The 25,185-nt window shown below is 47.5% G+C and overlaps 1 protein-coding gene across 2 annotated transcripts in view; it reads left to right on the forward strand.

Moving 5' to 3' along the window:
• WDR90 (WD repeat domain 90) overlaps positions 1 to 25,185 on the forward strand; it is a 1,426,420-nt gene that overhangs the window by 924,409 nt on the left and 476,826 nt on the right. The window lies entirely within an intron of this gene.

Consider the following 25,185-nt stretch of genomic DNA (forward strand, 5'->3'; position numbering starts at 1 on the left):
GGTCAACCCCGACTACTTATTCGGACCAGAGGTTGACACCACCCTAGAAAAAATAAAAAAGGACACGGACACTGCAAAGTCCATGGGGGCTCTCCAAACGCAGACCTTTCGGAGTGGCTCCTTTCGTCGCCCCGGAAATAGAGGAGCAGGTAGAGGACAGGGGTCACAGCAAACCTACAACAAGGGCAACACACAAAGTACCTACGATAAAAACACCAGGGGTGGATATCGTGGCTCCAGCACAAAGGGCAGAGGACGCGGATACGGCAATACCAGGTCCTCCCCCAAGAACAAACAGTGACGCCCTCTCCCTTCCTCCCGACCACATAACACCTGTCGGGGGGAGGCTACAAAGGTTCCTGTCCACGTGGAACTCCATCACCACGGACAGGTGGGTCAAAGATATTATCAAACACGGTTACTGCCTAGAATTAACCTCCACTCCACCCACAATACCGCCAAAACACCGTCCTATGTCCTCAGAGCACTTAGCGCTATTACAGCAGGAAGTGCTAAGTATGCTGAAAAAAGGCGCAATAGAGGTCGTACCCGTCCACGAGCAAGGTACGGGGGTGTACTCCCTGTACTTCTTAATACCAAAAAAGGACGGGTCACTCAGACCTATACTAGACCTGAGACCCCTCAACCGCTACATTCTCTTAGAGCATTTTCACATGCTCACCCTACAACAAGTCCTCCCGCTACTCAAACAGGGAGACTTCCTAGCCACGCTAGACCTCAAAGATGCGTATTTCCACATACCCATACACCCGTCACACAGAAAATATCTCCGGTTCACCATTCAGGGGCAGCACTATCAATTCAAAGTCCTCCCCTTCGGAGTGACAACAGCACCCAGAGTTTTCACAAAGTGCCTAGCTACCGTGGCTGCACATCTACGAAGGCAACACATTCACGTCTACCCTTACCTGGACGACTGGCTTGTTCAGGCAAAGTCAGCCCAGCAATGTGCCAGCCACATGTCCCGCACCATTCACCTTCTTCACAGTCTGGGATTCTCACTAAATTACCCGAAATCACATCTCCAACCCGCACACGTACAACAGTACCTAGGTGCGACCATAGACACTCTGGCAGCCACAGCTCAGCCAAATTTAGTGAGGATCAACAGCATGCAAATGCTGATTTCCAAGTTCAAACCCCAACACTCCCTTCCTGCGCGAGTGTTCATGCAGTTGATAGGCATGATGGCCTCCTGCATTTTCATAGTCCCACACGCGAGACTACATATGCGCCCGCTTCAGGAGTGTTTAGCACGTCAATGGAATCAGGCTCACGGGCAATTAAAAGACCTAGTGTTGGTGAGCGGTCGGGCATACAACTCTCTGCATTGGTGGAATCCACAAAACCTTTGCAAGGACCGACCGTTCCAAGAGCCTGTTCCACAAATAATACTGACAGCGGACGCATCTGTCCAGGGATGGGGAGCCCATGTACTCAATTACACAGTGCAGGGACTATGGACTACACAACAAAAGAAGATGCACATCAACCTTCTGGAACTGATGGCAATCTTCCTGGCTATGAAAGCATTCAAAGTACACTTGTGCAACAAGGTCGTGTTGATCCGGACGGACAACATGACTGCCATGTACTACATACAGAAGCAGGGAGGAACACACTCTCCACAGTTGTCTCATCTGGCTCAGAGCATGTGGAAGTGGGCCGTTCAGAGGAACATATTCCTCATGGCGGAACACCTCCCCGGCAAGGACAACCAGATGGCGGATCTGCTCAGCAGACACAGCCACCAAATGCACGAGTGGGAGTTACACCCATCAGTACTCCAACCGTACTTCCAGCAGTGGGGTCATCCAGAGATAGACCTATTCGCCACAAGGGAAAACGCAAAATGCCAAAGCTTTGCCGCCAGGTTCCCACATCCACAGTCGCAGGGCAATGCGATATGGATGAACTGGTCCGGCAGATTTGCGTACGCTTTTCCGCCAGCACCGTTGATACCGCTGGTGGCACGCAAACTGCGACAGCACTCACTGACACTCATCCTGGTCGCTCCAACATGGGCACGCCAGCCATGGTACACCACCTTTCTGGAACTTTCCGTGGTGCCGCATCAAAGGCTGCGGATCAAACCCGCACTTTTAACGCAGAACCATGGAGAAATTCAGCACCCAGATCCGCAACAGCTGAACCTGGCAATCTGGCTCCTGAAGTCCTAGAGTTTGGCTACCTAAACCTGCCACCTGACTGTATGGACATCATTAAGGAAGCTAGGAGACCCACTACCATATGCAGCCAAATGGAAGAGGTTTGTCATTTATTGTAATGACAATGACATTAACCCGCTAGACGCATCCACTCAAAACATAATCTGTTACCTCTTACACCTATACCGATGCAATCTGGCATACACCTCAATACGTATCCATTTAACCGCAATAGCAGCCTATCTCCAAAACAGGCAGCACCTCTCTTTATTCAGAGTGCCTGCCATCAAAGCCTTCTTGGAGGGACTTAAACGAGTGATTCCCCCAAGACACCCACCAGCACCAGTGTGGAACCTCAACTTGGTCCTCACCCGACTGATGGGTCCACCCTTCGAACCTCTCCACTCATGTGAGATTCAATTCCTCACCTGGAAGGTGGCTTTCCTAGTAGCAATCACTTCGTTGAGAAGAGTTAGTGAACTCCAGGCACTAACCATTCAAGAGCCATTCATACAGGTTCACGCAAACAGGGTCGTACTACGTACCAACCCCAAATTCATGCCTAAAGTAATATCGCAGTTCCACATGAATCAAACCATTGAACTGCCTGTTTTCTTTCAGAATCCACAAAATGTCGCTGAAAGAATGCTCCATACACTAGACGTCAAAAGAGCCCTCATGTACTACATAGACAGAACTAAAAACTTTAGGAAAACGAAACAACTTTTCGTCGCCTTTTCCCCACAACACAAAGGCAACGCAATCTCCAAGGCAGGTATAGCCAGATGGATCGTTAAATGTATTCAAATTTGCTATCAAAAGGCTAAACGCACATTAACGATTCCCCCACGGGCCCACTCAACACGTAAGTTAGGGGCCTCCATGGCTTTCCTGGGAAACATTCCTTTACATGATATATGTAGAGCAGCCACATGGTCCACTATACATACATTTACCAAACACTATTGTGTAGATGTACACTCAAAACAGCAGGCAGCTGTAGGACAGGCTGTTCTCAAAACTCTTTTTCAGACCGCTGCAGCTGGCACTGGTGGCCGCCGCTAATGGGAGTTACTGCTATATATTCTATGCACAGATATGAATTCAGCAGCCCACATGCCTCGAACTGAATATGCTACTTACCAGTATGCATCTGTTCTTGGCATGTAGGGCTGCTGACATTCATATCGCCCGCCCTCCTCCCCGGCGCCTGTAGCAGCTGCAGCTCTCAGAATTACTGCATAGCATGGTCATCACTTTCTATATCTACTCCATCACTGCCACAATGGCGAAAAACAATCTGAGGATGGAGAGGATGCCCATGCGCACTGTGGTCCAGGGGAGGAGTCACCTATCTCAGGATAATTCGAAGACTCTTCCAGGACAACAACCCAACACTAGGCGGCGATCTATGCACAGATATGAATGTGAGCAGCCCTACATGCCAAGAACAGATGCATACTGGTAAGTAGCATATTCAATAAACTCGATGGCTAAAACGGCTAGATTCCACCTGAGTTACCTTAGAAACCTAAAACCCTTCCTCGATGTGTCCGACCTTAAAACGGCAATTCAGGCACTAGTCATTTCCAGACTAGAATATGGATGCTCTACTCTCGCAGGGCTACCCAAGAACTCTCTGGCCCCATTGAAAGCCTGCCTCAACACCGCCGCCAGACTACTAACTGGCTCAAAGAAATTAGACCACATCTCTCCCCACCTCAAAATTCTGAACTGGCTTCCCCTAGAGTCCAGAATCCAATTTAAACTGGCTTGCAGTACTCACAAAGCTCTTTACTACAATTCCCCTACATTTCTCACACAAAAACTCGTGATATCCGGAAGAGCCAAAAACTCCCGATCTGCCAAAGACCTGTTGCTGCAACCAGCTCGCTGTAAGGGTTATTTGCTGTTCCGCAGGAGCGTCAGGAACCTGAAGCGTAGTCCTCAGCCCTCCCTAGCGGTCTCCCGACTCTATCAGGCTCTAGAGACTCAGGAGACTCGCCAGAGAAAACAGGGAAACAAAACAAGGAAAGGAGGGTTGCACTTCAAAGGGTCACCGCCGTCTGGTTCTGGTGATAAGGAGAACTATGCTTGGCATGCACCCTGTAAAACAATTACTGAGTTAACCATGTCACTTACAACTACCCCCTCTCTTATAGTACAACTCCACTAACCTTACCTACCCATGTGTCGTGTTTTCTACTCGTGTGTCGGGAAGGCGTCAATACTTCATTGTAAGGCCTATACGGAGAAGAGTATACTGTTAGAACGGAGTGATAAACATTCCTCAAACTTCTTCCCTATCTCTGTAGTCTGCTTACCCCCTTGTGATGGTGTAGATGAACTACCAACTCCCTGGCCTCTGTTTGTCTGATGCCCACTGTGGAAGGTAGTCTACAGAAATATATAACACAACATGTCAGAGTAACACTGAACATTAAAGAAAGATGTAGCGCAGTGCGCCTTACCGTGTTTCTGTTGAAACGATCAGCAACACACAGTGGTTCACGCAAACCCCAGGAAGTGACAGGAAACGGAGGGAGAAGGCGTGATCTGAAAACACCTCACTAGATGGAATACTATGAGGGCAGTGGTATTCAGTACCAGGTATGTGGCAGATGAAAGGAGCTATGCCACACTAAGAAGTGCGTCTCGTAGGAAAGGTTTAACAAAGGAAAACTAAGGGGAAGTTGGAATCGGGAAATGCCTGCTAGGACGAGTGGACATAAGTTCACCTGGCTAAATGCAGAAGGTTCAGGGGATCGCTCGTAATAGAAGCGCAACCAGTGCTTCACATTACCACAGCACCACTATTACTCCTTGAGAACACAAAGGGGCGCTGAGGCAAATACGAAACCGGGTTACCAGAGTACCTCTCTGATGTCCTGAGGGAAGAAGGGCACGGTCCGCCACGCTAACGTTGGGCGGGAGGCAGGCTGGAACCAAAAAACGCCACGAAGATTGCTGGATGCGGCGAGGAGCAGCAAGCCGGCTTCGTTCGTTAGAGCGAGGCCGGAAACAGGAAGTACCTAGACCGGAAGTCAGGCAGCTAAGCTTTGGGACAAGAAAGTATCTCGAGACAAGAACGCTAAGCGCGTTTCCTTGTCTCGAGATCTCTTAAATACTAGCGCGTCGGGAGTCGCGGACCGTGGGGCATGACAGCACACTCCCCCCACAATGTCCCCCCGACAGTTTGGGTTTATCCGGATATCGCTGGTGGAAAAGGCGAATCAGACGAGGAGCGTGCACTGCGCTAGCCGGCTCCCATGTACGTTCCTCCACTCCATATCCCTTCCAGTGCAACAGGTATTGGAGGGTTTTCCCCACTATACGAGAATCCACAATGGTTTCCACTTCATATTCCTCGCTACCCTGAATGATAAGGGGCGCGGGCCGTCTTGGTACCGAAGTGCCCGGCTCAACTGGCTTAATTAAGGAGACGTGGAAAACAGGGTGAATCCTAAAGGAGGCAGGTAGGTCTAACTTCAAGGCCACTGGGTTGATTACCTTCAAGACTCTGTAGGGGCCTATAAATTTGAGATTGAACTTGCGTGAACCACTGAGCATCAAATGTTTGGTGGAAAGCCACACCTTATCCCCCAGTGAGTAGACAGGTTCTAATCTTCTATGTAAATCCGCCCCCTCCTTGTAACGCACTTTCGCCATGTCAAGAGTCTCTACAGTAACTTTGTGCAGATTTACAAGTTAGTGCACCAGATGATCCGCTGCTGGAATAGGACTGTCCGGGGCACACCCGGAGGGTAATAACTTAGGATGAAACCCCGCAGAACAAAAGAAAGGAGAATGCTTGATAGAGCAATGTGGGCTATTGTTGTACGCTATCTCTGCCATCCACACCCACTCATCCCAATCCGATGGGGATTGCAAGACCTGATTTCTGATATACTGCTCGAAACACTGATTAACTCTCTCAGTTTGCCCGTCTGACTGAGGGGGATGGCTAGAAGATAACCTGACATCAATGTGAAGCAAAGAACATAAGCCCCTCCAAAACCTAGACACAAACTGGGCCCCCCTATCAGAAATCAAAACAGAAGGGAACCCATGCAGACGCACCACATGCTGCAAAAATACTGTAGCTAATTCCCTGGCGGTGGGTAAACCCTCTAGAGGTACAAAGTGCGCTGTTTTCGTGAAGAGATCCACCACCACTAAGACAGTATTGTTCTTTCTCTTGGTAACAGGCAGCTCCACTATGAAATCGAGGGATACTGTATGCCAGGGACCAGGCGGGGAGGCCAACGGCAGGAGGAGACCTACAGGATTTTGGTGGGACACTTTAGTTTGGGCACATGTAGAACAAACCCTGACATAAGCTTCAATGTCCTTTGACATGTTAGGCCACCAAAACCGTTCACGTATCGTTTGGATGGTTTTCTTTATGCCTGGATGACCCGCTAAAGGATGGGTATGATACCATTTCAAGACTTGTTCTTGTAACTCATGTGTAGGTAACACCACCCCGCCTTGAATGCAGACATACCCATCGTTCATCACCGTCTCGTGGGTGCCTACCACCTCCTGCATTTTGTCTGAGGCTTGAGCTAGCCGAATCCTTTTGCAGAACTCGTCTTCCGTAAATACCCCACCTAGGATAGCGTCTGTGGGAATGATGTGTGGTGTTTCTATAGGTTCATCGGGTTGTGTGAAGCCTAAGCGAGATAAGGCATCAGCTTTACCATTCCTCCTCCCAGGCCTATAGTGAATCGTAAAGTCATATTCCCCAAAGAATTGAGACCAACGTAATTGTCTCATTGACAATGCCTTGGCGGATTTGAGGTATTGGAGATTGCGATGGTCTGTGTACACGGTAGCTGGGAAACGTGCACCCAAAAGATACTGTCTCCATTCCTCAAAAGCCTTCTTTATCGCTAGGAGCTCCTTCTCCCCCACTGCGTAATTGTATTCTGCAGGTGTGTATTTCTGCGAGAAATAGGCTACCGGGTGGCAGTGCCCTAAAACAGGGTCCTTCTGACTAAGGACACCTCCCACTGCCACCTGGGAGGCGTCCACTTCTACCACAAAGGGCAAGGCCGGATCCGGATGTCTTAGAACGGGAGCTCTCGTGAAGGCCAGTCGTAGCCGTTGAAAAGCATCCTCTGCTTCCCTAGACCAGGTGAACAAAACACCTTTTTTCCTACAGGGTATCAGATTTTCTCTAGTCCACTCTGAGTCCATGTAATTCCCTGATGCCCCGGAATCTATCATAATGGCCACCTGCAGCCCTATGTGTGCGATGGAAAACTGGGCCGCTACGTAGAGATGAGTGATGGGATTAGTAGGGTGAACAGAAGAGACAAAACCGTGTGAACCACCCGGGATCCTTGCCTCACAGGGCCCCGGGCTCCTTAGTTTCCCGCCTTATCCGATTGGGTTGGTTTAATCGGACAGGACCTCAAGAAATGGCCTGCTTTCCCGCAATATAAACAGAGTCTGTTTGTGCGCCTCCTTTGTCTTTCTTCCGGTGTTAAGGGACCCTTCAACACCCCTATTTGCAAGAACTCACTTTCGTCTGCGACTTTGGGAGGGTCACTCTTCTTTTCCCTAGAAGGCACGTAACGATGTTCGACTCGTCCCTTTTCTTGCTTTCTCTCCTGTAGTCGATGTTCTATTTTGACTACTAGGTCAATGAGTTCCCCACATGACTCGGGTAAATCTACAATCTGTGAAAGAGCGTCCTTCAAATCATCGCGTAGTCCCCTATAAAAAAGGGTGCTACGCTTTTCTTCAGGCCAGTTAGATTCCACCACTAGTCTACGAAAAGACGTAATATATTGTACCAAATCTTGATTGCCTTGTTTGAGAGCTAACAACTCGGTATCCGCTGAGTGAGTGTATGTGTGCCGGTCAAACAATTTGCGGAACTCCCTTTTAAAGGCTAAATGGTCATGCAGCAATGGATCATTTCTGTCGACCAAAGGGATGGCCCAATCTGCAGCGGGACCACGCAAATATGAAATCATAAAGGCCACCCGGGATTGATCAGACGGAAAACAGGTACTTTTACAAGAAAAGTGCAATTGGCACTAGCTCAGAAATGCGGCACAACGAGCAGCATCCCCCGAGAACCTCTCTGGGGGTGCTAAAGGAATGGAAGGAGGTGTGGTGACTTGGATAATCGGTGGCGTGACATCAGAACTCCCTCCTTGCGCTGCTCCAGCGTGATGACGTTGAAGAGCATCTACTCTCGCCGCCAAGGCCTGTGTTTCTAGTTGTAAGTTCCCTATCATGCCAGCTACATCGGCTAGGGAAACTGCTCCTAGCTCCATGACGCTCGGGCAGAACACACCACTAGGGCTTAGCGTTCTGTAAGGGTTATTTGCTGTTCCGCAGGAGCGTCAGGAACCTGAAGCGTAGTCCTCAGCCCTCCCTAGCGGTCTCCCGACTCTATCAGGCTCTAGAGACTCAGGAGACTCGCCAGGGAAAACAGGGAAACAAAACAAGGAAAGGAGGGTTGCACTTCAAAGGGTCACCGCCGTCTGGTTCTGGTGATAAGCAGATCTACGCTTGGCATGCACCCTGTAAAACAATTACTGAGTTAACCACGTCACTTACAACTACCCCCCTCTCTTATAGTACAACTCCACTAACCTTACCTACCCATGTGTCGTGTTTTCTACTCGTGTGTCGGGAAGGCGTCAATACTTCATTGTAAGGCCTATACGGAGAAGAGTATACTGTTAGAACGGAGTGATAAACATTCCTCAAACTTCTTCCCTATCTCTGTAGTCTGCTTACCCCCTTGTGATGGTGTAGATGAACTACCAACTCCCTGGCATCTGTTTGTCTGATGCCCACTGTGGAAGGTAGTCTACAGAAATATATAACACAACATGTCAGAGTAACACTGAACACCTATGGAGCTCTTTATTAAAGAAAGATGTAGCGCAGTGCGCCTTACCGTGTTTCTGTTGAAATGATCAGCAACACACAGTGGCTCACGCAAACCCCAGGAAGTGACAGGAAACGGAGGGAGAAGGCGTGATCTGAAAACACCTCACTAGATGGAATACTATGAGGGTAGTGGTATTCAGTACCAGGTATGTGGCAGATGAAAGGAGCTATGCCACACTAAGAAGTGCGTCACGTAGGAAAGGTTTAACAAAGGAAAACTAAGAGGAAGTTGGAATCGGGAAATGCCTGCTAGGACGAGTGGACATAAGTTCCCCTGGCTAAATGCAGGAGGTTCAGGGGAACGCTCGTAATAGAAGCGCAACCAGTGCTTCACATTACCACAGCACCGCTATTACTCCTTGAGAACACAAAGGGGCGCTGAGGCAAATACGAAACCGGGTTACCAGAGTACCTCTCTGATGTCCTGAGGGAAGAAGGGCATGGTCCGCCACGCTAACGTTGGGCGGGAGGCAGGCTGGAGCCAAAAAACGCCACGAAGATTGCTGGATGCGGCGAGGAGCAGCAAGCCGGCTTCGTTCGTTAGAGCGAGGCCGGAAACAGGCAGTACCTAGACCGGAAGTCAGGCAGCTAAGCTTTGGGACAAGAAAGTATCTCGAGACAAGAACGCTAAGCGCGTTTCCTTGTCTCGAGATCTCTTAAATACTAGCGCGTCGGGAGCCGCGGACCGCGGGGCATGACACTCGCTTCCGGAAGAACAAAACCTACAATCGGGCCTTCTCTGGGGAAGCGCCAAGTATTTGGAACTCTCTGCCACCCACCATCAGAAGACTTCCGTCCTTGGCACACTTTAGGAAGGAGACCAAAACCTTCTTAATGGGCAAATACCTTGTCCAATGAATACATTACAATCACCTCAGTGACATTTTCCACCCTCCACCACGGCATTATTCACGACTTCTACCGATGATACCTATTCCTGCACTCCTGGGCATCCCCCCAAGAGTTGAGACTGGGTGCCTTCTTGTATAATGTATCTATCTGTTTTAATTTTTATCCCACATGTAGCCGGGACTTTAGATTGTGTGAATTGAGCCCTCCCTTCCTAACGCTTTGTATACCACCGTTAATCCTGTAAAGCGCTCTGATACCCTTACTAGTCTGGTTCGCGCTCTATAAAACTATAAAATAATAAAGTATACTTGCTACTCTTAAACGTCTAAAGGACTGTTGTTAATTATTAGGAATAAAGTTTGACAGTCAATTTGTACATCTGTTTTTTTTTAAAAACAGTTCAGCAAAGAAATTGGCAACGAGGACAAAAGGCAGAGTAAATCTGTTCTGGCTTACTTAATTGGTCACAAAGAGGCTGCATTTTGGTCAGATTTCTGATGCACTTTGACTGAGTGTGCCCTGGGTCCCTACCATTCAGGGTCCCAGGGCCTATGTTCTTGTCCCTAAACTTTGTTACCACAATTGGCACAACTCTGGCATACCTGTAGGTCCTTTGTAAGGGGTTCCTATGGTACCAAAGGGCTTGCTAGCCAGAAAAAGGCCTCTGAGCGCTGCAGCATGTATTATGCCACCCTCAGACCTCTCACCACAAACATGTACTACTGCCATTACAGCCTGCGTGTTTTGGTACAGCTAAAAGTGTAGAGTCGAGATGGCACACACCCCTGTGTGCCATGCCTACCAGTGACTGCATGAGGCATAGGTAAGTCACCCTTAAGACAGGGTGGACTGTACCTCATGTGAGGACATATTGGCAGGAGCAGTTAGGCTTGTATAATATCTGAGGCCATTCTTAGATATAAGTGCAGTAAAGCCATACAAGAGTATATGGTCTGAAAACTTGTCCTTACGAGTTTCACTTCATCACAATGGCTTTACTGAATCCTGGGATGTTTGGTATCAAACATCTCAGAATAATAAACCTGCACTGATTTAAGTGTCCGATTTATCAACCCTTGCACTCAGGGCTCCCTTCTAGAGGAGACCCCTAAACCGAACTAGCCTCTGGTAGGCTCCCGAACTGGTAAACATCAGCCTGCCACCACAAGACAGGTTTCTGAACCCATGGGGTGAGAGCCCTCGCTCTCTGGGTCCAGAAACAAAGCCTTTCCTGGGCAGAGGTCCTAACACCTCCCCCATGGCAGGAAGGGCTGGGCAGCTTCAAAGGCCCTTCCGCCTTTGCACTGCGAACCCCCTCCCTCCTGCTAGCAAGAGAAGACCCCTTCCTATCTTCTCCCTAAATTTCGGCGGGAAGACAGGCAAGAAAAGTTAGCATGCTCAGAAGGTGTGTCCACCTCTGCCAACCCCACCTCTCAGGTGGGGGAGGCGAGAGGAAGCCCACTCCTCAGTGCCCGCCAATTTGCTGATAGGGGGCATTCCCCAATCAGGGTTAGGGAATGTGATTACTCCCCCACGTGGGGTCAGCACACCAAGGGTGTAGTCACCCTAAGGTTGTAGCCCATTGGCTGCTACCTCGAGACCCCTAAAATGCCCCCTCCATACAGTATTAAGGGGCAGTCCTGAACCCAGAAGGCAGATTCCTGCAACCTATGATGAAGGACAGAAGAAGTCACACAGCAGAGCAGACTGTAGGGAAGAACTGACTTGGCCCCAGCCCTACCGTCCCATCTGCGGTTTCCAGAGATCTTGCGCCAAAGGTCGAATTGTCCTGCTGTCATTGACCTTCAGAACCCTTTGGAAGACTGACTGCCTTCAATAAAGGCAGAATCTCCTGCGAACAGCAGCTCTGTTCAAAAGAAACTCAAAATAAAGACTCTGAGCCTGCTGAGGATGAAAAAACTCGACACCGGAACTACCACTGCACTCATCGCGAGTCCAAGTGGCCCACCAGTCCTAGCGAGGTCCCCCAGCACTTCAGAGTCCAAGTCCACTGTTGGTTGACCCCTCCAGGACTCCCCGACGTCCCTTAGCCGCTGCACAGAGACCTCCCCGTAAGGTGAAATCAGACCTCAAAAGGCACACATGCATCCGGCCGCCCTTCCTCCTGGAGAAGAGGACCTGAGGTGCACCTACTTCCTTCAGCCCTCCAACTTACCTGCCCAGCTGTTGGTTCCTCCCGGAAGACTTCCCGGACCGAGCCTGCAGCAAAAAATTCTAAACCGTCAACCTTTGTAGGATTGCATTGGGCTCCCGACACCCCCTAAGTACCCTGCACCGACTGCCCCTGCCCCTCTGGTGGTGTGGCCTTGGTGCCAATCTGGGACCCGCTTTGCCCTAAAATTAACTATAGGAGCCTGCTCCTGAGACCGAGTGGCCTGCCCGTGAGCAGTCCCCAACAGAAGTGCCCCTTAGACCCATTGGCTAACATTGCCGCCCTGCACTCAGCCACCCTGGTGCCGCTGGTGGTGCACTTGGAGTGCCAACCTGAACCTTTGGGAACCGTGGTTCCAACCCCAGACACCCAGCATTGTAAGTTGTTCACTTACCTGCAAATCAATACACATTCTTTTCCTCATAGGAATCCATGTCGTGGTTTTTCCTCTAAAAATGTTGTCAACCTGCTTTTTGTATGGAACAAAAGTAACTGTACTTTGAAAAGTAAATTGTCTTACTTACCGTTGTATCGTAATATCCACGGTGTAATATATAGGTATATTATCCCGAGTAGTCCATGTAACTAAAAAGTAATTCAAAAGTAATTTCCTTGTATTCTGAACTGTTTTGAAAGAAAATACAAACCTGTAACGATTCCAATTTCATCCACAATTGAATTTCTATGTACAGCCTTGCATTTGAAAATATATTTTATTTACCTGTGCCAAGATCAACTTGGTTCTACAAATGAAACTTAGGTAAGTATAAAAAAAGGTATAGCTAAGTGGTCTGGATTCAGTCTCTGAGTGTTTGCATCAGTTCTTGAGTACAATAAATGTTAAACACTCCCTCCTGATAAGCCTAACTGCTCGACCACACCACCACAAACAGAGCTGTTAGTGATTATCTAATTTAGCCTCTGCTATACCTCTGGGGATCCACTGGAATCTGTGCACACTATACCTTGGTATTGTATATACGGAGCCAGCTTCCTACAATTATCATATAGCACACTGAGCTATGAACCGGCATTCAGTAGCTGCCCGCAACTGTAAGGCATGGGTTTAGAACCCAATTGTTTTTTTTTCTCAATGTGTTAAGGTTTCTAAAAAAATGTGTTGTTAAGGTTTCTAAATAGAGTTCCTCTGGGTAGCAATAAAGGTGTATTATGAAGTTGGACTCTGGGAGCAGACGAGTGCTTTTACAGCATTGTGATTTAGCATTCTTTTAAGAGAAGTATTTTTAACTTGCTCCCAAACTGAGGCAACGTTCCAGATCAGGGGTTTATAGATGAGAAAAAAAAGGCCTGCTGCTTTATTTTTTTCTCACTTTAATCTCCTGTCTGCTGGTGTCCTGGTTGCGGGTGTGCCACAAGCCACCAGAGATTGTGAGCTTGTCTGATGGCTTTGTAAATGATGCTGCTGGTTTTGAAGATGGTGTGACTGGCAAGGGAAAGGAATAGAGTTCCATTTTGGATGGGGTGTGATGTGTTCATACTTGTCAGGCCCTGGAGGAGATGTGCTACGTCTTGTAAAATACCCTGAAGTTGGGAACCATTGTGTAATCTTGGAAGCCACAAAGCAGGGCATTCCCACTTACCACCCATCCAGATGCAAGAATAAGAGGGTTTGAACAGCAGATCTGAAGTCACTTTCTGGAAGAAACCTTCTCTTCCAGGGGATCCTCATCAATAGTCATAAGCACTGAATATTCCCGCCCATGTGCGGGGACCCCGGAAATAATAAAATTATATATGTAAAAAACATACATATATACAGCTCTGTATATGTATAAACATATATCATTTTTTCCAAGCAAATGCAGCTCCCATAAAAGGCTAGGCAATGTAAATATACACATCCAATAACACACATATATATATATATATATATATATATATATATATATATATATATATATATATATATATATATATATATATATATAAAGGTATAACAATACACCTAAATCTCTTTTTTTTTTTTTTTTTTTTTTTAATGAGGTAAACACTCATGAGAAAGCAAAAAATAAAGAGAACAAACTGTGGAAAAACACAGATGTACAACACATTGCCAGCCTGCAGGCTGCATTGCAATATAATACCATAGAGACTAAAAAGCCCTGTACAGGTAAAAACTGGCACCGTGCCTTTAAGGCAGCCCTGACTTCCATATCCCATCATGCCTCAGGGGTGACAGTTAGGTCAGTTGTTCTTTCCGGCTCCTTCAGTCAGGACCCTGGAATTCAGCTCTCTTCTTTTTTGACTCTTTAGTCAAGAATTATTACAACTTTAAGATTTTTTTGGACTTCTTCTTACAACTTCTGTGAGGAAGTCAGTATCCTGTGTTTTTCTGACTGATTTTTCAGCCGTTTTGTCAGAAAAATGCCTTCTTTATTTGTTCCATGCCCATCTTGTGGAAAAAAGAAGGCTGCGTCAGACACACATGAGGTGTGTATCATCTGTCTGCCGGACTCTCACTCTCCAGCAACATGTCGTCATTGTGAAGACCTTTCCAAAAGGACTTTAAAGGAGAGGGAGAGGATTAGGCTGTATGGCCTAGCAGAACGGTCGACGTCGAGGCAGTTGGTCCCTGTTTGCTCCCCATCGACGTCGGGCTCGGCGTCGAAGACTCCAGCGGCGGGATCGTCGCGGAGAGGTGAGGAGTCAAGGGGAAGTCATGCTGCAAAGAGAAAATCGTCGTCGACTTTAGATTCAGCGTCGAAGCGGATGCGTTCGACGTCGACGGCGTCTAAAAGCTCGGCGTCGAGGTCTCGGCGCCACAGTTCAACGTCGAAAAAGCATCTGTCGACGTCAAGAGAAGATCGATCGACGTCTGCACAGAGATATCGTTCGTCGTCGAAAGAAAGACATCGTTCGACGTCGAGGTCGGCGAGACATCATTCGACGTCGCGAGAAGTACGTAGGCGATCTCCACAGTCGACGTCGAGACCAAGATCGCCGTCAAGATCAAGATCGCCGTCGAGGAAACATCGTTCGACGGCGAAGAGGCTTTCGACGTCGTCGGAGCATTCGACGTCGAGACAAAAGTCTCCGTCAGGAGTGACGTCGGGGCAGACGCCTCCGTCAGGGCCGACGTCGAGGCAGGAGCCTCCGTCGGAGTCGACGTCGAGGCAGAGGCCTCCGTCGGAGTCGACGTCGAGGCAGAGGCCTCCGTCGGAGTCGACGTCGAGGCAGGTGCCTCCGTCGGAGTCGACGTCGAGGCAGGTGCCTCCGTCGGAGTCGACGTCGAGGCAGGTGCCTCCGTCCTCACAGGTCTCCAAAGCTTTGGTGAGGTACATGAAGCCTCCGTCGAAGATAATCTCGACGTCGAGACAAGAAGCTCGGAGCCTCGAAGATTCGAGTCAAAGATCTCCGGTGATAGGCCTATCACCGTCGAGGCAGCCCTATGTTGAGGGTACGCAGGAGGTTTCACATATTCGCCTCACGATTCGACCAGTCTCAAGGCGAAAATCTCCTCATAGACGGATATATACAGCTCCGGAGTCACCGCGTATCATTTCTATCTCGCCTTCAGGATCAGAGGGCTCAGGTTCAAGGTCAGGATCACCAGAGCTTGTACATCAATCTCCAGTTCCTGCAAGAGAAAGTTCGCAGGAGGAGGACAATGCTGTGCCTCAGAGTCCCTTAAGGGAGATGCCTCAGGACCCTGCTATGACAGACACAATAAAGGCATCGCTAACAAGAATAAGGGGCGTGGTATTCCCAGCGACACCGATCAGACCAAGATCTCGAGAAAGAGAATCCCGAAGCCACTCTCGAGCACCAAGAAGGCGATCCAGGTCTGCCTCCCTCAGAAGAGAGTCGACCAGATCAGAGAGAAGGCGCCGTAGGACCCCTTCTACCTCCCCTTCTTCCAGATCATCCAAAAGGGATTATTCACCGACACTCTCGGAGACGCCACCCTCTCGGGTATCTCCGGTAGATGATATTTCTACATTTCAAGAAGTGTTGTGTAGAGGAGCTACAAAATTAAATATCCCTATGCCGGTTCAGGAGACCACCGCATCCATAATTTTTGAAACTCTTCATGAACGCACAGTGACACGCCCGTTATTGCCATTAGTCCCCGGTTTGCTACAACCGGTAATGGATATCTTTCTCACGCCAGCAACCACCAAAACGGCGCCGGCGAGAATTCTAAAAAAGTACCGTCCAGCTCCGGAGGATCCGCTATTCCTTAAAACAGATCCTCCACCGGACTCTGTCATCACCGCCGCTGCCAGAAAGACGCATGCAGTAGCTGGATCTTCAACGGTGCCACCAGATAAGGACAGTAAAACGCAAGACTCCTGGGGGAGGAAAGTTTGCGGCTCAGCATCCTCAAGCTTGAAGGTGGCAAGTGCCTCGGCGCTTCTGGGGCGCTATGATAGGTCACTATGGGACTCTCTTCAGAGGTTCATTGAAAAAGTTCCATCAGAGGACAGACGGGACTTTGAAGAGATTTTGCATGAGGGGAGTCTGGTTTCTAACCAGATCATAAGTGCAGCGGCGGATGGGGCAACACTGGCAGCGCATGAATATGCACATGGAGTCACAGCCAGAAGAACATCCTGGCTTAGATTGACGGCCTTGAAACCGGAAGCGCAGGCAAGAATTTTAAATCTGCCTTTCTCCGGTAGTTCTCTTTTTGGGTCCCATGCAGACGAAGAAATGGCCCGTATGAAAGCAGAGCTGGAGACCATGAAAGCAGTCGGGCTTGAAAAGAGAAAAGAGTTTCGACGCCGCAAGGGAAATGACAGGCGCAATTACCAACAGAGGGTTCAAACCCCTCATTGGCAAAAGAACCAGGACCAGCAAGGTCAAAAGAAACAGCAATACCAGTCCCGCAAGCCATCCAGGGGACGAGGTAACAACAGGCAGTCTAATGCTGGAAACAAAGCACCGGGGAAGCAATGAGAAACCGCTTCCTCCGATGCTGTCCACCGCTCCGGTGGGAGGAAGTGTTGCGCATCATCTTCCAGAGTGGCAGACAATCACAAAGGACAAGTGGGTACTCAATATACTGCGTCATGGGTACTCGCTTCGTTTCAGAAGTCACCCCCCATCGATTCCTCCTGTCAAGTCATCCCAGCATCTAAAGCAGCTCAGAGAAGAGGTAGCGACGCTACTACTCAAATCTGCAATAGAGAAAGTGCCCATAAACCAGAGAGGAAAGGGAGTTTACTCCAGATATTTTCTCATCCAAAAGAGGAGTGTGAAGGTGGAGTTCAGACCCATTTTAGACCTACGGATACTGAACAAGCACATAAGAAAGGAAAAATTTCGCATGCTGGCGCTCCACCAAATATATCCTCTTCTCCGGATGGGCGATTGGATGTGTTCACTGGACCTTCAGGATGCATATTTCCATATTCCCATCCTAAGGAATCATCGAAAATTTCTCAGGTTTGTGGTAGGCAACGCTCACTATCAGTTCAAAGTCCTCCCATTTGGCCTGAAGTCAGCTCCTCGAGTATTCACAAAATGCGTGGCAGTAGTAGCGGCTGCTCTGAGGCGCGCAGGAGTCTTCGTCTATCCCTACCTAGACGACTGGCTAATAAAGGGCTCATCACCACAGAATGTGCGGACACAGCTGTCGCTATGCCTGAACTTATGTCGCAGGTTGGGTCTCAGAGTGAATGTCAAAAAGTCAAATTTTTCACCAACGCAGAGGATCCACTACCTGGGTGCAACTATAGACTCCGTAGTAGGAAAAGTGTTTCCTTCGGAGGAAAGACAGTCATCCATTATGCTAAAAGGCAGACAGATTATGACCAGCAATCTGTCGTCGGCAAGGCAAATCTCATCTCTGCTAGGGGCCATGGCATCCTGCATCTTCCTAGTGCCCAATGCCAGGCTAAGGATGCGTCCTCTCCAGCAAGATCTCGAGGACAAATGGGATCAAAGGAACTCCCTGTGGGAAGAAAAGGTTTGCCTCTCCTCTGCAGCCAAACAGTCAATCAAGTGGTGGCTGAAGCCAAGGAATCTGCAAGTGGGGATTCCCTTCCATCAAGAGCCCCCAACTCAGACCTTAATCACCGACGCATCCCTTCAGGGATGGGGTGCGCATTTTGGGACTCTGCAAACTCAAGGACGGTGGTCCAGCAGCGAGCAGTTGTACCACATCAACATGCTGGAGCTCAGGGCGGTCCACCTAGCCCTCAAAGCGTTCCTACCTGCGATAACGACTAGTACCATTCTAGTACAGACGGACAATACCACCACAATGTACTACCTGAACAAGCAGGGGGGTACTCGATCCAGAACGCTCTCGCTGGAAGCTCAGTCCCTGTGGCACTGGATCCTAGCAAGGAACATCTCATTGAAAGCGGTGCACCTACCAGGAGAACTCAACGTGCAAGCAGACTTGCTCAGTCGGCATTTTCAAGAGCCAGAGGACTGGGTAATCAACGACGAAGTGTTAGAAGACATCTTCGGGGAATGGGGGCGCCCGCAAGTGGACCTCTTCGCGGACGAGCAAAACACAAAATGCCGAGGCTTCGCCTCAAGATACCATCGACCAGGATCCCTAGGGAATGCCCTTTTGATCAATTGGTCAATGACATTTGTGTACGCTTTTCCGCCTCTCCCACTAATTCCCAAGGTGGTGACCAAGCTACAGAATTCATCTGCCAAGATGATACTCATAGCACCGGACTGGCCGAGGCAGTGGTGGTACACGGATCTCCTACACATGTCGATCCGCCCCCACAAGCGGCTGCCGTGCAGGCCGGACTTGTTATCCAAGATGCAGGGGAAGATTTACCATCCCAGCCTTCCCTCGCTGAGCTTAACAGCATGGCTCCTGAAGTCCTCCAGTATGGCCATCTGAACCTCCCTCAAGAGTGTATGTCCATACTGAAGGAAGCCAGGAGGCCTTCGACAAGACACTCCTACTTCTGTAAGTGGAAAAGATTTTATATATGGTGTGCTCAGCATCATTATGATCCCACTAAATGCCAGGAGGATGTAATTTTGCCCTATCTTCTACATTTAGCAAGGGCAGGGTTGAAATTTTCATCCATAAAGGTTCACCTAGCAGCCATAACAGCATACAGGCGTTCGCCTTCACAGCAGTCATTTTTTAAAGTGCAGGTAGTGAAGGATTTCTTGCAAGGACTCAAGAAAGTCTATCCCCCTGTTAGACCTCCCTCTCCTTCCTGGGAGCTAAACTTGGTTCTGTCGAAGCTCATGGGTTCGCCTTTTGAGCCTATTCATAAGGCTACCCTACAGCACCTCACATGGAAGACAGCATTTTTAATAGCCATCACTTCAGCACGGAGGGTCAGTGAGATACAGGCCCTCTGTTCTAAAGAACCCTACACTGTTTTTCATCTAAATAGGGTGGTGATGAGAACTCACCCTTCGTTCCTACCCAAGGTGGTATCGGAGTTTCATGTAAACCAAGCCATCTCCTTACCAACCTTTTTTCCCAACCCCTCCTCTCCGGCAGAGAGGGCGTTGCATTCTCTGGATGTCAGAAGGGTCCTAAAATTCTACCTAGATAGGACTAAGAATATCAGGAAATCTGACCAATTGTTTGTGAACTATGGGATTGTCCGTATGGGCTTTGCTGCATCCAAACGTTCCATTGCTAGGTGGATTGTTTCAAGTATTACATTGGCCTACCAACTGGCTCAGAAACCATTGGGGGCGCGCCCTAAAGCGCATTCGACAAGAGGAAAAGCGGCTACCGCGGCTTTTCTCAATAATGTCCCACTCTCCGAGATCTGCAAGGCAGCCACTTGGAGATCTGTCCACACTTTTACCAGGCATTATTGTCTGGATTCGGACACCAGAGCAGACACTCAAGTAGGACAAGCCTCCTTGAGGAATCTGTTCCAAACATAATCATTTTCATGATTCTTTTTCTCCATGGGTGATACAACCTTAGTTTCATTTGCCTGCTGGTGGAAGGGGAGCTTGCTACTCTATTCAGTGCTTATGACTATTGATGAGGATCCCCTGGAAGAGAAGGGTAAGTTACTTACCTGTAATCCTAGTTCTCTTCCAGGGGTATCCTCATCAAAGTCATAAGCAACCCACCCACCTCCCCAGGCAAATGAGAAGAAGTGTATTATTCATTATGGAAAGGATATATCTTTGTGTTTAGGACTACGGTCCCGCAAAGAACAACTGACCTAACTGTCACCCCTGAGGCATGATGGGATATGGAAGTCAGGGCTGCCTTAAAGGCACGGTGCCAGTTTTTACCTGTACAGGGCTTTTTAGTCTCTATGGTATTATATTGCAATGCAGCCTGCAGGCTGGCAATGTGTTGTACATCTGTGTTTTTCCACAGTTTGTTCTCTTTATTTTTTGCTTTCTCATGAGTGTTTACCTCATTAAAAAAAAAAAAAAAAAAGAGATTTAGGTGTATTGTTATACCTTTATATATATATATATATATTACCTACTGGCGGTCGCCAGTAGGTAGTTATAGTTAGGACCCCTTTTCCATAGGAAATCCGCAACATTCTATTTTGAATAACTTTGGCGCCGGTCGATGAATCCTCGCGAATTTCTCAAAATAGGTGGGGCGCTACGCTCCGCTCCTACCCTGAAAGTCTCGGGGGGGATACGTCAAGCGGGGGCTGAGATAAAAGGGGGGTCCCAAAACGCGTTTTTCCCATGCATTTTTCCATAGGACCTTTAGAACGAGCTACAGCCCGAACGGCTGAACAGAATTACTAGAAATTTGGCAGAGAGGTAGTCCCTATGTCAAGGAAGTGCCTTTTGTAGGTCTGGTGTAAATCTGTTCAGTAGTTCCTGAGAAAATAGCATTTAAATCAATATATATATGTGGGCGGAGCCTAACCACACATCTCATCCTGAGATCTGATTGGCTGTCAGCACTTCATCCAAGAAGTGTTGGCAGCCATCTTGGGACCAATATACATGATAGCACCTCATTAAAAAGCATTGCAGTTAATAGAAGATTTTAAGACTTTAGTTACATTATAAATCATTTGTTGATGGTACCATACTCATTTTAGGAATTGTGGTATGTTCTAAGGTGATTTCACCATGTGAAAAAGCCTTCTGCTGCGATATCATGATTGAGAGAAAAATATTTTCTCATGCTTTTACCACAGAGGTTTGGAAGGTGATCTATAAGCTAAACTGAGAGCTTATTTTCTGTAAATTCACATTATCTTTCTCAGTCATGTGAGAATGAAGTCTGACATTCTCAGTAAAACATGTACATCCAACAAGGGCAGAGACTGTCAGTTGATTCCTTTGTGTTCTACTGCAGCTTTCCAGAGTGTTCCAAAGAACTACTAGAGCGCTAACCGTCCTACTTATGATAAATGTATGGCACACCTGAAGCCATCTTGCTTGGATTAAAGTGGTAACTCTTAAAACATTTAATTTAAAAAGGAACAAAATGAGGGGGTTCATTTTTCCATAAAAAGTATGATTAGTGCTGCAGAAAGAAAAATTAGGGCACATTTTGAGTGACTTCTCAAATCCTGGCATGCAGACTGAAACATGCACTTTCAATACCAGCAGCAGTTTTCCCTGGTGAGCAGTAGCTTTACTACAGTGATCTAATGAGCAAAAAGAGTGCTAACATTCTGATTTTATGGCAAATGTGTGACACATTTGAATGCCTTCTTGATGGAATCAAAGTAAAAAACTGAAAGTATTTCCTACTGAGGAGACTGCAGTAAATGAGGAAATTAGGAAACTTCATAACAAATAAGTCTCCCAAGATGGCCACCAGAGACAAAAGAGCCCAAATGTAGCCCAAATATCACCCAGATGTAGCCCAAGTATAGCCCAATGACAGAATGTCCAAGAATGTTCTTAAAAACAACTAGAGCACTTACTGTCTTCATTATGACAAAAGTATGGCACACCTGAAGCCATCTTGATTGGAATAAACTGGTAACACTTAAAACATTTAATTTAAAAAGGAACACAATGAGGGGGTTCATTTTGCCATAGAAATTATGATTAATGCTGAAGAAAGAAAATGAGGGCACATTTTGAGTGACTTCTCAAATCCTCTTCTATTTCATTAAAAAATTCTGACATGCAGACTGAAACATGCACTTTTAATACCAGGAGCAGACTTCCATGGTGAACAGTAGTTTTACTACAGTGATCTAATGAGCAACTAGAGTGCTAACATTCAGAATTCATGGCAAATGTGTGACATATCTGAATACCTTCATGATGGAATCAAAGTAAAAAACTGAAAGCATTTCCGACTGAGGAGACTGCAGTACATGAGGAAATTAGGAAACTTCATAACAAATAAATCTCCCAAGATGGCCACCGGAGACAAAAGAGCCCAAATGTAGCCCAAAATCACCCAGATATAGCCCAAATATAGCCCAATGACAGAAGTGTGCAAAACACTTATTATTTTGTGTTTTTGCAGTGTTATATAGTGCAGACTTGTCGGGTATTGGAGTGCTTTACATGAGCATTGGTTACATCACACAAGAACAAATTCATTTTGGTTGTAGACATGGGGAGACTAAGTGATTTGACCAGAATCACAGAATGTCGAGCTGAAGCAGAAACTTCAACCTGGTTCCCCAGTTGCAAAGTCTGCAGTTCTGGAAGTAACACCACATCCTCTCCCCTAAGTGCAACATTTAATCAAGTTGTCAACTAGATAAAAAAACATAAAGATAACAAATAATTTAAAAGTGCTTTGTCGCTATTTGAAAACTCAGAAAATATGTCCTTATTTTAGTCTTTTAGAGCACTAACCATAATTTTGATGCCAATAAGACCCTCTCATATATGTAATTTCTAAAGGAATGCTCTAGGTATTACAGTTTTGATTACATCAAGATGATGTCAGGCGTTCCACACTTTTGTAATAAATATAGAATGTTAGCAATCTAGTTGTTCATTAGGATACTGTTGAGAGGCAGAGGCCAGGGGCACGGACTCTGAAAATTGAAGGCAGGTAGGAGGGTGCAAAGGCAACAATTTAACCACACTGAGCAGGCAGGAAGGGCCGTGGAAGCACAACAGACTATGGAGGGCAGTGGAAAGGGGGGCAGGGGCAACAAACCAACAATACAGGACTTGCAAGAGAGGCTGTTGGAGGGAAGATCTATTACGGGTCAAGGAAGCTAGGGGCGGTCCCCAGAGCCCCGGGAGCCACCACAGAACTGAGCAGGAGAGTGAGTCAGGGACAAAAGGGGCACCTTAATTTGAGCCGGGGTGCCTAGGAACGCTTGCTCCAAAAATGAAGAAAACAGACATATGAGACATGGAATTGGAGGCAGAATACAATGGCAGTTTAATGAGAAGATGCAACTTCAAAGAAACCGCAGAATAGAGACATAAAGTACAAAATACAGAATCCAGATAATCATACAGCTGTCATGATATTCTCTGTATCTCAATTAATGGACTGACAGAGAGAGAGAGAAAACACATCTCTAAATGCATCATGAGAAACAAGTTACACCAAGGAAAATGTTACCTAGGGACACTCACATTTACTCTTAGAGCAAGCATTCCTGCAATTACAATACAACATCTTTTAAATGCAAAAGTAAAGAGAACAATGGTTAAACATAACATGACATTTCATATAGGTAAAATAGAATAAGATACTTCAAGCAAAGCAGAGCAAGACATTTTAAGCAAAGGAAGACAAGAGCTCCCAGTTCTTGGGGAAAACCTGCACAGCCTGTTAACCTACATACAGACGGCGACGTTGTCCGTCGATATCTGTGGGTGCTCCCTTTTTATATCATTTTATGGGCTCCTTTGCACGCTACATCTACCTACGTATGCTACCCAAAAGCTTCGTCTGCAGATTTTACCAGACATTTCGTCATTTACCCACTTAATGCTGACAATGGACTGGGTGAAAAGGTCAGTCTCTCAGGCCAATCGCTTATCGTAAGTTCCATAGAGCAAGCAGAAAATAATGGGTATTGTACAGGAATTCAATATATTCATGTATAAAATCTCCTCAGTTCTCCTAACTTGACGCTCTGCGGTTGCCACTTCCTTAAAAGCGGGAAACCTGCCCAGGAAGCAAGTACCAGTCCAGGATGCAGCCTACTGTATGTCGACAGCTTCAGGGGGATGTTGAACTTTGATACCGAGCACGGAGCACTCGGGTAGGGTGGGGGCTACTAGTTTGGAGCAGAAGGCCTCGCAGACCTGCCTTCAGACTGCTATACACTAAAATTGCAGAGCTATGGTCAATTTAACAAAGAGGCCTACATATTGAATAGAAGGGCCTACACAGGGGTTTTATGCTGGCTGAGTGGTAAGGATGTCTCAGGATAATTATATAGCAACACAGGACCCGCTGGTCAATTTAATACGGCCTACAAATGCGGCTGGCAGGGCAAGGACAAGGGTCTCATACTTCAGGTGTGGACAGAACGGGCCAGGGGCCCCCTGTGATACAAAATCTACCCTCCTTCAAGGCTGTGGCAATGTAATAGACCATTGTGGGCAGAAGGAAGAGGCAATGGTAGTACAACCATACATGCCAACAGACCCGATTCAGCCAGGAAACGTCCAATGTTTTTAAGCTCAAATGGGCTTTATTTGATCTGTCTCCTGTCTACAATATCCTCTTTTTCAATGTAACTCAAAGGGGAAAATCAATACCCCAGTTTTTTTTCAAAATCTCCCTCTTACCAAGTTCAAAATGTTCGCAAGTATGGTACATTGGATCATGGAAGGAAATGGGATAGGGACATGGACTTGGATAACAGAGGACAGGAGAGACATGGAGAGGTGCACCAAACTGACCCTGCAGGGCAGGCATCAGGGTTTGCAGCAGCACAATACACCACACAGGGCATGCAGGACGGGAGTGCAGCACAACAATCCATAGAAAGCAAGAGGGAGGGGACAGGACCATGCACATGGACAACAGAGAACAGAGGGGCAAGAGGCAATGGTAGCTAGCTGACCATAATGGACAGACAGGAGAGAAGGCTGCAGCATAACAGACCATAAAGGGCAGGAGGGACGGATCAGGGGCATTACAATGGAACAGACAAGCCAGGAGGGAGGGAGTAGGGGTCTGCACATGTAAACAGAGGGCTG

Source organism: Triturus cristatus, chromosome 10 (assembly GCF_964204655.1).
Source record: "Triturus cristatus chromosome 10, aTriCri1.1, whole genome shotgun sequence".
Classification (NCBI taxonomy): Eukaryota; Metazoa; Chordata; class Amphibia; order Caudata; family Salamandridae; genus Triturus; species Triturus cristatus.